The following is a 15980-nucleotide window of genomic DNA, read 5'->3' as shown; positions in this document are numbered from 1 at the left end:
CTACATCCTCTTAACCTTACTAAGGCAAACGCCATAAAGGAAATTGAATGCAGCTGGTTCAAATGTAATCACATTTTTTGTGTAATCCAGGTCATTACATTGTAAATTACATGAGAGAGTTCATACCTTCACATGGCCTTTGGGAGATATCATAATATTTTCAAAGGTGTTGGCTACAGGTGTTAAAAATTTGAATGGACTCTGAATAGGCTAGTAAGAGAAATACTTGATACACACAATAAAGGCAGATCCAAACCGTATTGTGCTGGCTCGGTTGTTTTCATTTCACATTCTCCTTTCCAGCATGGTTACAAGAACCATGGCGTGGAAAAGGGTATGTTTAATTCCAAGCTGGACTCAGGGGTAAATGTAACATAGCAAGTGTAACTCTTGTCTCCCTATATTTAGTATGAAATGTTATGTTTCATATGGTATGTATTAATTTGTGGATGTCCATCACCCATTTTGTATGATATGTTATTAATTGCAATTTGTTGTGTTTAACATTAGCTAGGTGGCTAACATTAGCTAGGTTAGGGGTTAAGGTGAAGGTTAGGGTTAAGGCTTAACGTTAGGGTTAGGGGAAGGGTTAGCTAGCATGCTAGGTAGTTGCAAAAAAGTAGTAAGTAGTTGCTAATTAGCTAAAGTTGTCTGTGATGTGATTCGAACCCGCAACCTTTGGGTTGCTAGACTTTTGCATTCTACACCTCCCTCCTTTGGTTTTTGGCTTAAGTAACCTTCTGTCTTATGTAACCATACCAAACGTAACATATCATACTAATTTGAGTGTCACAGACTTACGTTTACTATTTTACGTCTAACATTTGAGGCTAGGCTGAATTCATGTAGGCCTGCTATTGGCACCGCCCAAAAATTAAGCTTAAATATATTACTGCCCTGTTTGGAGGCATTGTTATCCATATTAGACCAGATTTTACAACTCACAGGGCTCTATCAAGCATTGCAGGTTACTTTTGCACGTGTGCATTAAACATAAAATGAACTCTTTTTCACAGTGCAGCTTAAGTCATCAGAAACTACTACTGACACGAGCACTATCGGGTGTCTTTGAGAGCATTCAGAAAGTTACTGCAGAAACTACTAGTTGCTGCCCACGACCTCCACAGGACTTCAAATCTCCAAAAGCAGGAAATAGTGGGAGCGAGCAGTGGCATGGGCGGTTTTGACTGGCATGGGCGGTTTTGACTGTGGCATGGGCGGTTTTGACTGCCATGGGCGGTTTTGACTGTGGCATGGGCGGTTTTGACTGGCATGGGCGGTTTTGAGTAGCGTCTGTGAGTCCTGTGAGTGTGTCATATCTGCAAGTGAGTGTGTGTACCTGCGTGCATGTGAAAGTGTGTGTCTGTGTAGGCTTTCATGCATGTGTGTGTGTATGCACACATGCACATGCGTGTATATATGTGTGATGTTGCAGTGTTTCTCCTCCCCATGCAGACCTGTGCTGTTACTGTGTGTGGAGCAGCTGCGTTGGCCAACCCAAGGCTGTAATTAGCTGCCCCAGTCTGCCACGGTGTCGGAGTGAATTCCCCCTCAGAACAACATGCCATGTAAGCAATTAGTCCATCTATGCTCTGCCCGTCCTCTGGTTTACAGCACAGTAGGAGGGCTGATCTGGCTTGCACAAGGCTACTGTGCTGACTTATAATCAACATTGCTATGTATGTAGGCCTACACACTTCTGGGAGGGGGAAAAAAACATTTCACTCTCACATTGTCCCTCACTCCCTCTGTGTCCCTTCATAGACCAAGCTCAAAGTTGCTGTGAATGTGACATCAACACAACTTCCTCTCCTCATCTCCTTCCCATCATCTGCTCAGATCTGTAAACACTGGATACTGACAATGAGTACTACTGACTCTATCTCCGCTCAGTCAAAACAGATATAAGGGAAACTGTTGGTAATTCCTTCGAGGGTGTGTCTCCTTCAGCCGAGAGCAGGTCATCTGTGTTCAGGACACTCTTGGTTCCTACCTGTAGAAGCCAGCAGGGGGAGATGTTAGACCATGCACTGACAGTATCAGTGCTATATTATTAGTGAGTTGATTACCACATGTCTTTAGAGTTGATGGTATTAACAGTGCAGTTTAAAACCAGCAGGTTTAGGATCTTGCTCTGGAGCACAGAAGTCTTGAATTGTGTGTGTGTGTGTGTGCGTACGTGCGTGCATGTGTTGATACAGAGGATACAGGAGTGGCAGAGATGGAGGGAGATGGAGAGAAGGAGAGAGAGGGGGGAACAAGCCCAGACTCCTTGAGAGGATTGAGGTCAAAGGATCTGTGATTAAGACTAGCCTTTTCTCCCATTCATGTAAATTACACTGACCTTTGCCCTGTTCCTTAATATCATCATCCTAAAGGTGCTTCAAGAACCACACAGGTAAGAATAACTGGTTCCTGGTTTACTAATGTTAGTGTCGTTTAGGGCGCACTGTAGAAAAACGTTTTGCAATTGAAAACGAAAACAAGCATTTCTAGTTCATCTAGACCCTCCCTGTTTCAGTCTGTTTTCTTCTGTTTGGTGCCTTAATGAATACGACCCAGGCATGTCTGTCCATACAGACTTAAACAGTTGATTCATATTTATAGCTTAGCCCTGTACAATGGACTTGTTCTGCTTACTGTAATACGAATCTCAATTTTTTAGGCCACTTTTGCCTCCTTCGTCTTATTCTTAAAACTAGACCTATCAAAAATAGAAACAATTAACTTTTTTAAGTGCTGTGAAGTAGGCCGGATAATATTATGCTTTGTGTAGAAGTTTAGGCCAGCTGATAATAGTCAACGTAATGGACTTCGTGAAGAGTCTCTCTCTCGGTCTCTCTCTCTTTTTCTCTCTCTGTCTATCTTTCTCTCCCTCTCTCTTTCTTTCCCTTGACACTTGCAAGTCGACATAATGAACTTCAGTTGCTCTCTCTCTTTCTCTCTTCCTCTTTCTCTCTTTCTTTCTCTCTTTCCCCTGACGAGCTGTCACGTTGAATTAGCACGACAACGCCACCCTGAAAGATTTGGAAAACACAGAGACGCTCTGAGGTCAGGCATTCTAGAGGACAGCACAACACGCTCGGCTCCAAGGACCACTCGCATTAAGTCTGATTGAGGAGGGCTGCAGCCGATATGCTGTCGGAGGGGCTTCCGGTATTGTTGTATTTGTGGCCCTCCTAGGCCCTACTCACTGTTTGCTGGCTTGACTTTCCTGGAAGCTCGTCAAGGAGAGGCACTTGCCACACGATTTGGTAGCGGCTTGAATTGTTTACTCTAGATCTTGTTAAACTTCAGGGGGGTATGTGGGATGGTCTTTGAGAAAGGTGATTATTCAACACGTGAACACTTTTCAACACGTGAACACTATTCAACACTTGAATACTATTCAACACTTGAATACTTTTCAACACTTGAATACTATTCAGCACTTGAACACTATTCAACACTTGAATACTATTCAACACTTGAATACTATTCAGCACTTGAACACTATTCAACACTTGAACACTATTCAACACTTGAACACTATTCAACATTTGAACACTATTCAACACTTGAACACTATTCAACACTTGAACACTATTCAACACTGAGAAGAACACATAGGATAAGCGCACCCGAGTGGATTGACTGTCCCATCCACCCAGAGTGTATGATCAAACTGTCCCTCTTCTTTTCACATCTTTCGGGCCTAAAGTTTTGGTCCTCCAGAAACAATCACCCAGGGTCTCATTTTGACAACCCAATTAAGTAGTGTTAAGACCAAAATATGCAGTGTTAGTGCCATAATAAGCAGTGTTACTGTCAAAATAGGCAGTGTTAGTGCCATAATAAGCAGTGTTACTGTCAAAATAGGCAGTGTTAGCGTCAAAATAAGTAGTGTTAGCATCAAAATAAGTAGTGTTAGCGTCAAAATAAGTAGTGTTAGCGTCAAAATAGGCAGTGTTAGCGTCAAAATAGGCAGTGTTAGCGTCAAAATAAGTAGTGTTAGCGTCAAAATAAGTAGTGTTAGCGTCAAAATAAGTAGTGTTAGCGTCAAAATAAGCAGTATTAGCTAAATAAGGAAGGGGTAGCGTTAAAATAGAATCTATCACTTCAAGCACCAGTAGCAGGGTATTTCAAAATACAGTACTCCTTGTGATGTCACTCACTCCAAGAGTGGTAGTCATTCATTTAGGTTCAGAATGTGACAGTTGACAGTTGATGCACAAAAATGTATTTGCACAACTGTTGAATTTTTTAATATAAGCCATGCTGAAGTGAAGTGATGATGTCTGTTGTGACAACTGCACAGCTTTTTTGCATCGTCAAAATGTCAGCCCAAATGAGTCCGAGGCCAATCACGGTGTCACCAATGAGTCAGTTTGCAGAAGTTTGAAATGCTACTTTTCCTAACCTTGATTCTGAAAGTAAGGGATGCCCTTCTCTGTCACTATAGGGTATTTTCTCTCTATGGCTGTGGGCATGTGTTAGCACATTGGAATGGCGTCCAATGTGTGGACCTGCATATGTGTCTGTGCTTATTGTGTGTTTCAAGTTTTATTGGCCGTATGTACAGGATACACATGATCCAACAAAATGCTTACCTGCAGGTTCCTTCTTGATAACGCAACAACAAAAATAAATAATACAAGAAAATGGCTCAGTAGAATATAATAAACATGTTATCATAAGTATAATACAGGATGCACAATTTATAGTCCCAATATTGTGTATGTACACAATTGTGTACTGTGTGTATTGCGCATTGTGTGTACATGTGTGTTTATTGTACATACTGTATACATGTACATGTGTGTGTGAGTGAGTGGTGTGGTTCGTAGTCATCTCTGTCTGTACGACGGGAGACAAACAGGAGGATTAACCCTGGGAGAGTGAGGTCAGAGCCTTCCACCTGGGAGAACACAGTCATCTTCCCGGGCCATCCTGAGACCTCATCAGGACCGGGGCTGCCATGGCAACGTCATACAGCAACACACTGCTCCCCCGGGACCCACCGCAGACACATACGCTTATCTCTTAACACATGGAGAGAGGGAGGGGAGGGAGCGGGGAGAGAGGAGTGGAAGATAGAGGGAGAAGGAGAGGCAATTACAGAAAGAGAGACGAAAGAGAGGGAGGGAGAGAGATGAAGACCGGACCCAGGACTCTTTGACTACTGCTCTGTTCTGCTTCCTCACAGCAGTGACCTGTGGTGAATGGCTGGTTTAGTCAGTTTATTTCAGTTGATTAAGGGTTTCGCATTGACACAAGTTTTAGTTCATTTTTATGGCCATTTGTTTGTTGTAGTGACTTCTTACTAAAACCACAATCATTTTTGTTGACTTGATATTTTCTGTGTTAATATGCTGATATCCTAATATATTTGACCCTCAGCTTGGAGTAAGTACTATTCAAGCCTAATCATTGCTGGAGCAATAGAATAGAATAGAATAGCTAGAATGATGATAACTTTATGTACAGTAGGACCTGTAACCTTCCCATGAGTTAGATTCTAGTGTGTGGCCAGCTGTTGTCGTGTGAGTGCCCCACGCCGTGAGGTCTCTCTAACCTCCACTCCTAACCCAACACTAACCTCTAACCAACCTATTGTGTGCGCGCCCCATGCCCTGTGGTCTCTCTAATCAACCCTCTTAACCAAATCACCTCTCCAACTCTAACGTCTAACCAACTTGTGTTGGTTTCATCATTAACACTGCAAATGAGCCCCAGACAAAGTGCCTACCAGGACTATACAACTGCACGCCAGCTTCTGGGTAGGGAACAGGACAACGTTTGCCCAACTGGTGGTGTACTAGTCCAAATCTCATCTATCTGTCTCTCTCCTGTACCATTCACATATACCCACCCCCTTGCCCATTCCACTCCTCACGCCACAGAGGGAGTCACTTAGAAATGTCCTTGTTTTTGAAAGAGAGGCACATTTTTTGTCCATTAAAATAACATCAAATTGATCAGAAATACAGTGTAGACATTGTTAATGTTGTAAATGACTATTGTAGCTGGAAACGGCAGATTTTTTATGGAATATCTACATAGGTGTACAGAGGCCCATTATCAGCAACCATCACTCCTGTGTTACTATGGCACGTTGTTTTAGCTAATCCAAGTTTATAATTTTAAAATGCTAATTGATTGTTAGAAAACCCTTTTGCAATTATGTTAGCACAGCTGAAAACTGTTGTTCTGATTAAGGAAGCAATAAAACTGGCCTTCTTTAGACTAGTTGAGTATCTGGAGCATCAGCATTTGTGGGTTCGATTACAGGCTCAAAATGGCCAGAAACAAATAACTTTCTTCTGAAACTCGTCAGTCTATTCTTGTTCTGAGAAATGAAGGCTATTCCATGCGAGAAATTGCCAAGAAACTGAAGATCTCGTGAATGCCAGTTAGATACCATCTGTAGGTGCATCATCTTTATCAGCATCATAAAAGCTGATAGTATTTCAACCACATAAAATATGCATCTAAGCCAGACTGAAATCATATCAGAAACATATTTTACATTTTTTATTTTATTTTTTCATTTTCTCCACGGTCCCGAAACATCTTTGGTCCACGAGAAAAGCAGATGACAGAGAAAACTTTACCGATGTCAACTAGATTGAAGCGTTCATTCTATCGAATTACGACATTATTCTGGTGAGCAAGGATTCATTTAGTCTTCCAGGGCAACATGCAGTACAATGACAGAAGAGAAGCTGCATGTACAGTATCTAATTATAGACAAGTTGACTAACAAATAGCCTACCAAAATGTCAGAAAGACATAAAAAAAGGCAAAATAATATCCTGCATCCCCTGTCAAGAAATCCTCACCTCTGTCAAGAAATCCTCACCCCCTGTCAAAAAATGCTCCATTGTCTCTGACTGTAGCCTACAGCGCATTTTCTATATTAGCGGGTTAGGGTCGGATGTGGGCCTCAGATTTTCACTTTATCACATATAGTTGGCCGTTGAAGATGGGTTATTAGCAAATGCGGGTGGGTGCGGGTGAACAAACCACTAGCTGACCACTAGCGACTAGCCATTCCCCCTTTAAAATGTCCAACCCTTCCATTCCCAATACCACCCACATCAGCCTTCACTGACAGCCCAAATGAGGCACACAATTTCTCCTAGTCCCCATCCAGTCTCTGACCAAGACGCCACATCAGTCATATCACTTTGACATGAGAAAGGACTCCGAGACTGACACAGTGCAGTATGGGATGGATGGCACATACCGCAGGCCAGCTCTTATGCAACAAATAAACTATGTAGGCCTACATACTGTAGCCCGAGGCCTTCACGGTTTCTGTTGTCTAAGGTTCATGTTAAAGCATATCACTATACGAAACACACACAAGTTATTTTGATTTAATGACCATTCAGAGATTAGAAATGAGAGGTTGGCTTACAATGCCTGATTGACTTGTTAAGCATTTCAGCCATCACAGTCATACAGCAGAATGGTTGCTATGTCACATGGGGATACGTTTCAATATTGTGATGTTCAGCTATATCTGCTGAGCCCCTCATGCCCCCATTGCTGATTGGTTAAACTCACTGCTCATGTTGAAATACCCCCACGGACCCGTGCCATGAAATTGCTAGCTTTTCTGTGGCGCAGCTGGCTACCGGTGTTTCGAGAGTCACTTGTGTTTGCAAGAAAGACGTCCCAAGATCTTGTCTCAGTGCGAGCTCATGAGGGCGGAAGCTATACTGTTATACTATAGGTAATTTATACCGTGGCAGCACGACCCCGGTTACATATACATATGCATGTATGTGCGTGAGAAGCGTTGGGGGCTGGGCGATGTTTATACACCTGACATAACGAGGATACATAGTCCTGACTCGTGCTGTGGCAGAGTGTGTGCGACAGCACTGTCTGATTGATAGGAATGAGCCGGGGCAGGTATGGTAATAAGCACCGCGTCTTAACCACAAGACAAACAGGTTACACACTGAGCCAAAGTGACAGCTGTCACTGTGTTTTAATGACAGACACAACCCAAGGTGACCACCAAACAGTCAGGTGAGATGACTACATGGGCAGTGTTTACATTACACACATAAATACGTCATATATATATGGGGCCTGTTTCCTGGACCCAAATTAAGCTTAGTCCTAGATTAAAAACCATTCTCAAGTAAGAATCTGCATTTAAAATGTATTTTAGTCCAGGACACAAAGTGTCTCATAATTTGTAATTTTGTACGTTTACAAGAAAACAGCATGGTCCTGCATGTGCTTAGAATGTATTGTTTTGACTGTTGAAAATGCCTATGAGTGCTGATCTAGAATCAGTTTTGCCTTTCAGATCATAATGGATAAAAGGAGGGAGTAGTATTAATACAGGTGAATTATTTTATCATTTTATTTCACCTATAGTCAAATAAAGTTGAGCAAACCGAAGGGACTGAGGCTTTCTAAAGGGCTTTGTCCTCAGATGATACCAGGTCATCATGGAGGAACAGCTAATCTCTCTCCTGTACAAACACTAATCTAATAGAAAGCATCAAAGCAACTTCCTTCCCAACGACACTGATGAGGACATACAGTGAGTGGGTTGCCAGGCTAACGTCAACATTTCCGCCGCTGTCTGTCACTTGGCAAGGCTACGCCACATGTCTCCCGCACAGCGTGTGTGTGTTTGTGTAAAACAGTAATGAAAGCCAGTGATGTTTACTGTAAGATCTTTTAGGTTCAGATTCTCACTGTGGGCGCCATCTGCTCCAGGTTGTGGATATGGGTATGGGTGCCTTTCTCATTCACTGAAAAACACCCTGCAGAGGAAAATATTCAAATCCCTTAGGGGGTGTTCCAAACCGGGTATTCGCCACTGTGTGTGTGCATGTCTGCGTGCATGTCTGCGTGCGTGTGTTTCCTGTCAGTTTGTGTGTCTGTGTCCTGCCAGTGGTTGAGTGTGTCATGTACGTTCAGTCAGTTCACACAGAGCCCATGTGTCGATATTGTCCAGGGCATTTAGACATTTACCAGGCCAGGGTCAGATTAGGGCACAGACAGTTCTTCACATCTTTATTGCAGGGGTGCGTCCAGGCCCTAAGCGAGATTTGTTTGCCCCCAACCCCTCCCACCTCGAGGACAAAACATTGGAGTGTTTTTATAACACATTTCCTGCAATTCTACATATTTTGCGATGACGTATGCCACGTTAATGATATCTGAGTGAGGTCGATATTCGACCATGATTACTAGAACTTCAGATGGCTGGCGAGACTAACTGACCAATATAAACATTGTTAGCTAATTGAGTGACTGTCAGTGACTGACATAACAAGAGAAAAAGTACTGATGCACAACCAAATTTCGAACTTATGTTTTTTACTATTCTAGCTCTCAACAGTAAGTTTCTTTAAAAAAATAGAGATAATTATTTTTTTTTTTAATTTGGGGGGGGGGTTCAAGGGCCCCCTAGCAGCCTGGGGCCCAAAGAGTCTGGTCATGTCGCTTATGCCTGGAGTCGGCCCTGGGCGCGTCTCAATAGTCTACAGTGGCTTCCTTCAATCTTCTTCAACTGCACTGATCTGAAACTACAGGATTAGGTGAAAGCAATATGATTGATGCCTTGTAAGGAGTTGCTTTCACCTCGCCAGTTCTTTCCCAGCAGTGGAGATTCATGAAAAGAGAAAGTGAGAAGAACCTATTTTAGACTATTGAGATCCATTCCTGGATTAGCCATGGCCTGAAACTAGAAATTGGATCACTGTTGAATTACAAAACTGTCATAATAGTAGAATAACAATATAATTGACTTCACAATTATGCATTTTGTTCTACAATAACTCCTGTCCTGCAGTTAGTTGACAACTCAATATAGATGTCCTTGTTCAGACAAATAGATTATTTTAAATATATTCTCCTCATAACAAGCCTCATTGCAGAAGACGTGAACATGCTCTGAGTAGCATCAAGGGCATTGGCTTATTTACCTTGGTTGCACAACTAGGTTTCAGGCAAAGAGAGACGCAGATTATTTCACGCTCACAGTGTTTTTTTCTCTGCTCATATGTTGAGGACATCTGGCGTTCTTTAAAAAAAAGACAGTGAGAAAGAGAGAGAGTTTCTGTGCAATTTTTCTTTTTGGTTCTCCATCTCAACGAGTCGGGGGTGCGTCTGAATTGGCACCATAAACCTAAACAGTGCTACTTTTGAAGTCCCTCAATCCAGACAAAATACTCCAAGGTCTGTCCCCAGTGGAGGTTGACAGCTGGGTGTATGCATGTGCGCGTCTGCGCGGATACCACAAGAATATTAAAGGCAAAAAAATGTGACCAACTGTGGACGTTTTGTTGGTCCCCACAAGGTCAAATGCTATTTCGAGGGGGTTTAGGGTTAAGGTTTGCTTGCGTGTGTGTAGGGCTGTAAAATTGACAGGACTAGCAATTATAGAAGTAACAAACAAAATACATCCGTTTTGACGAAATAAAATTATGTGCACTTACAGCACTGTTATTATAGGCTTTGATCACTCATATCAGGTGTATGGTCTCATGCTGCACAAGTTACTACGCTTCATAAACATCCACATAAGATCTTTTTTTTTTAAATAATGGTAATTGCTTAAATGAGAAAAACATAAACAGTGAATTCCTGGTCTTCTAAACTGCAAAGAGAAGAAGTGGAGCCTGAGCGATGTGCTGTTAAACAAAGCCCTGAACAGAAGGGGGCCTTTGTGCCCTGCGTCCAGGTGTCAAAGTCGATCTGCTCCTCTTCTCCGGCACAGAACCCATCTGAAAGCATCAGATCACAGAGATAGCAGCATCGCTCCGCTTTCGTCCTGCTGATCAGACGCAGAACTGTATGCCATGGTATGGTGAAGTCCACATACATAGGCACATACAAATACAAGTACACACACGCACAAGAAAACACAACCACACAACACCCAATACACAAGATATACACATACTGTTTAATCTAGAAGCACACACCTGAGTACACGCACATCAGCTTACACACACACACACACACACTTACTTATATAATGAAAGCTCAGGTTGTGTACAATAGCAATAAGACTTTGGGCAGAATCCAGTCAAACATGCAATGTCTTGCAGTATAAAATCACTGTCCTTGCACACGTGTATCGTACTTGGAAAACCATAAGCAATGACGAGTGAAGGTTTTTCTTTTTACAGTAATTACAGATGTGCATTCTTATTATCCTCAGAGAACCTCAGCGTCATCCTCTGTGTGTAACGGGCTTCCTCCTTCTCCTCATCCGAAGAGGAGTAGCAGGGATTTGACCAAAATGCAGCGGGTTGTGAATACATATTGATTTAATAGACAAAACGGAAAAACACGACAAACACTTGAATAATTACAAAACAAATAAACGAATGTAGACAGACCTGGACACGAACTTACATACAACGTGAAGAACGCATGAACCAGGAAAACAGACTACATAAAACGAACGAACTAACAAAAACCGGAACAGTCCCGTGTGGCGTAACATACAGACACTGACACAGGAGACAATCACCCACAAACAAACAGTGAGAACAACCTACCTTAATATGACTCAATTAGAGGAAGACGCAAAACACCTGCCTCTAATTAAGAGCCATACCAGGCAACCCAAAACCAACATAGAAACAGCAAACATAGACTGCCCACCCAAAACTCACGCCCTGACCATCACACACATACAAAACAACAGAAAACAGGTCAGGAACGTGACAGAACCCCCCCCTCAAGGTGTGAACGCCGGGCGCACCAGCACAAAGTCCAGGGGAGGGTCTGGGTGGGCATCTGACCACGGTGGTGGCTCAGGCTCCGGACGCTGTCCCCACACCACCATAGTCACTCCCCGCTTCTGTATCCCCCTCCCAATGACCACCCTCCAACTAAAACCACCTAAATGAAGGGGCAGCACCGGGATAAGGGCCAGCACCGGGATAAGGGGCAGCACCGGGATAAGGGGCAGCACCGGGATAAGGGCCAGCACCGGGATAAGGGCCAGCACCGGGATAAGGGCCAGCACCGGGATAAGGGACTCTGGCAGGTCCTGGCTGAGGGACTCTGGCAGGTCCTGGCTGAGGGACTCTGGCAGGTCCTGGCTGAGGGACTCTGGCAGGTCCTGGCTGAGGGACTCTGGCAGGTCCTGGCTGAGGGACTCTGGCAGGTCCTGGCTGGACGGCTCTGGCTGGTCCTGGCTGGACGGCTCTGGCTGGTCCTGGCTGGACAGCTCTGGCTGATCCGGTCTGGCGGAAGGCTCTGGCTGATCCGGTCTGGCGGAAGGCTCTGGCTGATCCGGTCTGGCGGAAGGCTCTGGCTGATCCGGTCTGGCGGAAGGCTCTGGCTGATCCGGTCTGGCGGAAGGCTCTGGCTGATCCGGTCTGGCGGAAGGCTCTGGCTGATCCGGTCTGGCGGAAGGCTCTGGCTGATCCGGTCTGGCGGAAGGCTCTGGCTGATCCGGTCTGGCGGAAGGCTCTGTAGGCTCTTGGCAGACGGGCGGCTTTGCAGGCTCATGGCAGACGGGCAGCTTTGCAGGCTCATGGCAGACGGGCAGTTCAGGCGCCGTTGGGCAGACGGGCAGTTCAGGCGCCGCTGGGCAGACGGGCAGTTCAGGTGCCGCTGGGCAGACGGGCAGTTCAGGCGCCGCTGGGCAGACGGGCAGTTCAGGCGCCGCTGGGCAGACGGGCAGTTCTGTAGGGAGGAGACGGAGAGACAGCCTGGTGCGCGGTACCGGAACTGGAGGCACTGGGCTGGAGACACGCACCATAGGGAGAGTGCGTGGAGGAGGAACAGGGCTCTGGAGATGCACTGGAAGCCTGGTGCGTGGTGTCGGCACTGGTGGTACTAGGCTGGGGCGGGAAGGTGGCGCCGGATATACCGGACCGTGAAGGAGGACACGTGCTCTTGAGCACCGAGCCTCCCCAACCTTACCAGGTTGAATGGTCCCCGTAGCCCTGCCAGTGCGGCGAGGTGGAATAGCCCGCACTGGGCTATGCAGGCGAACCGGGGACACCACCTGTAAGGCTGGTGCCATGTACGCCGGCCCGAGGAGACGTACTGGAGACCAGATACGTTGGGCCGGCTTCATGGCACTCGGCTCGATGCCCAACCTAGCCCTCCCAGTGCGGCAAGGTGGAATAGCCCGCACTGGGCTAAGCACGCGTACTGGGGACACCGTGCGCTTTACCGCATAACACGGTGTCTGACCAGTACGACGCCCTCTTACTCCACGGCAAGCCCGGGGAGTTGGCTCAGGTATCCAACCCGGCTTCGCCACACTCCCCTTTAGCCCCCCCCCCCCCCAAGAAATTTTTGGGTGTTACTCACGGGCCTCCAGCCTTGCTTCCGTGCTGCCTCCTCATAACGTCGCCTCTCCGCTTTCGCTGCCTCCAGCTCCGCTTTGGGGCGGCGACACTCCACTGGCTCTGCCCAGGGTCCTTTACCGTCCAGGATCTCTTCCCATGTCCAATCCTCCTTTTCCCACTGCTGCTGTCGTGGCTGTCCGTTAACCCGCTGCTTGATCTGGGTTTGGTGGGTGATTCTGTAACGGGCTTCCTCCTTCTCCTCATCCGAAGAGGAGTAGCAGGGATTTGACCAAAATGCAGCGGGTTGTGAATACATATTGATTTAATAGACAAAACGGAAAAACACGACAAACACTTGAATAATTACAAAACAAATAAACGAATGTAGACAGACCTGGACACGAACTTACATACAACGTGAAGAACGCATGAACCAGGAAAACAGACTACATAAAACGAACGAACTAACAAACAAACAAAAACCGGAACAGTCCCGTGTGGCTTAACATACTGACACAGGAGACAATCACCCACAAACAAACAGTGAGAACAACCTACCTTAATATGACTCTCAATTAGAGGAAAACGCAAAACACCTGCCTCTAATTAAGAGCCATACCAGGCAACCCAAAACCAACATAGAAACAGCAAACATAGACTGCCCACCCAAAACTCACGCCCTGACCATCACACACATACAAAACAACAGAAAACAGGTCAGGAACGTGACACTGTGATTTTTCTGACTACAGGAAGAAGAAAAAAATTCTATATATGCTACTGTATAAATACTGTGTTTTACGCTTGATTGAATTGAGCCCGAAGACAGGTTTGGGATACATTTTGACTGACTCCTTCTTGTTGCACATAACGATATGCACAGCACAATGAAAATAGGCTTAGACATTTCCTCTAATGTTTTTAACATCCATGCAAGACCAGACTTTAATGTAATGTTTTTTTCTGCAGTTTCTGTATTATTGGCCCTACTTTAGGATTTGATCATCTTAGGTAGCCTAAGTCCCTTTCAATCTGTGTTGAGGAAGAAAAAAAAATACTGATACCAGAATTAACCCAACTGATTCCAAATTACATCATCTCTTTTGAGGGTTGGTGGGAACATCTGCATTGTAGCCCTGGTGGGGTTTCCGCTTCAGTAGCCAATCTTCCTTGTATAACCAAATAGGTTGCGTTTAGACAGGCAGCCCAATTCTGATCTTTTCCTAAATTAACCAATTTGACCAATCAGATCACCTCTGAAAAATATCTGACGTGAAAAGATCTGATGTGATTGGTCAGAAGACAAATTAGTGGGGAAAAAGATCAGAACTGGTCTACCTGTCTAAAAGCAGCCATAATAGAGACATGTAATACTTACTGACAGCCAGTAACCTACATCATAGTAGGTCACTTGAGTTGATGTTCTGAGCTACTGTAGCATGATGCTGCATCCCTTCTGTATGCCAAATCCAAATGTCTTCTTCATGCTGCGGAGTCATAGTACAATCCATCGCATTCCTCTCAACATAATGCCACTCTCATTTGCCAAAATGAATATTGCTTGCATTATACTGTACCACATACCAGCCATGGGTTCAAATAGTATCTGTTTCTTTCAAAAGCTTTGAGCGTTTGATGGAGCCTGTCTGCATTGCCAGATGGGATGAGCTCGCACTTGAGCTCGGACTATCCCATTGTTCCCATTGCACCAAGCAAGCTCAATCAGGTGCAGCTAAAGTATTTGAAAGAAAATATTTTCACCCAGGTCTGCCAGTACTAGTGATGAGCGGGTTGAGTCATAACCCCAGTCAGAGGTGTGGGGCTGGTGGGTTTAGGGTCATTAAATATTGGGGGTTGAAAACAATACCTTTTAGAAATCCATAAATGTATCATTCTTTTACAGTTTATATCTATAGGCTACATTGAGTTTTTCTTTTATCATTTTAGACTACCTGGCACTAATGCGTAAGCCTATAATCTTTACGGCCTAACTGTACGTGCGCCAAATAGCCTACACGCCAATCGCCAAATGCTTTGGGAACTGACAGAAAATGTTAACATGATCCATGTAGGCAAAAGGACAATGTTTGAGTTTAATTCAATTAGAGAAAAGCTGCGAAATGGAGAGTTGAAAATAAAGAGAAAGGAGGCCCAGAAAAGTCATGTTTGGGAAAGATTTGTCAAAGTGCTTAAAGAGGATGATAGGAGTGTCTGTTATGTTGTGTGATGATTGTGAGGCGCTATACAAATTCGACAGTCACAAGATGGGGACTTCAAATAGGCCTATGGCACGTCAAGGGAACTGTAGCCTACTGTTCAGACAGGTTAAATGGAAACTGAAATCCGGACACTGACTGTAGGTCTATAACCTCTCACAGAGCCTTAATATTAACTCCTGCAGAATTAAGCATTTATTGAAGTTAAATTATACTCCAAATGTAGGTGAAAGTTTGACTCGGAACAGGAGTGGAGAAATAGGACTTGTTTCTTTCAGCATCTTGAGAGAACGTGAATGCCAGTTAGATACCATCTGTAGGTGCAGCATCTTTATCAGCATCATAAAAGCTGGTAGTATTTCAACCACATAAAATATGATTCCAAAAACATGTTGGGTCGTTTTCACAGTTTTCTATTTCGTTACAACCGATCAAACTGATGTAATTTGGAAATTTTGCACAGAAAATCTTTCCAGTTTTTTGGGGT

The sequence above is a fragment of the Salvelinus alpinus genome, chromosome 10, assembly GCF_045679555.1.
Source record: "Salvelinus alpinus chromosome 10, SLU_Salpinus.1, whole genome shotgun sequence".
Taxonomy (NCBI): Eukaryota; Metazoa; Chordata; class Actinopteri; order Salmoniformes; family Salmonidae; genus Salvelinus; species Salvelinus alpinus.
The sequence above is the reverse complement of the archived record's forward strand: the minus strand, read 5'-3'. Positions refer to the sequence as shown.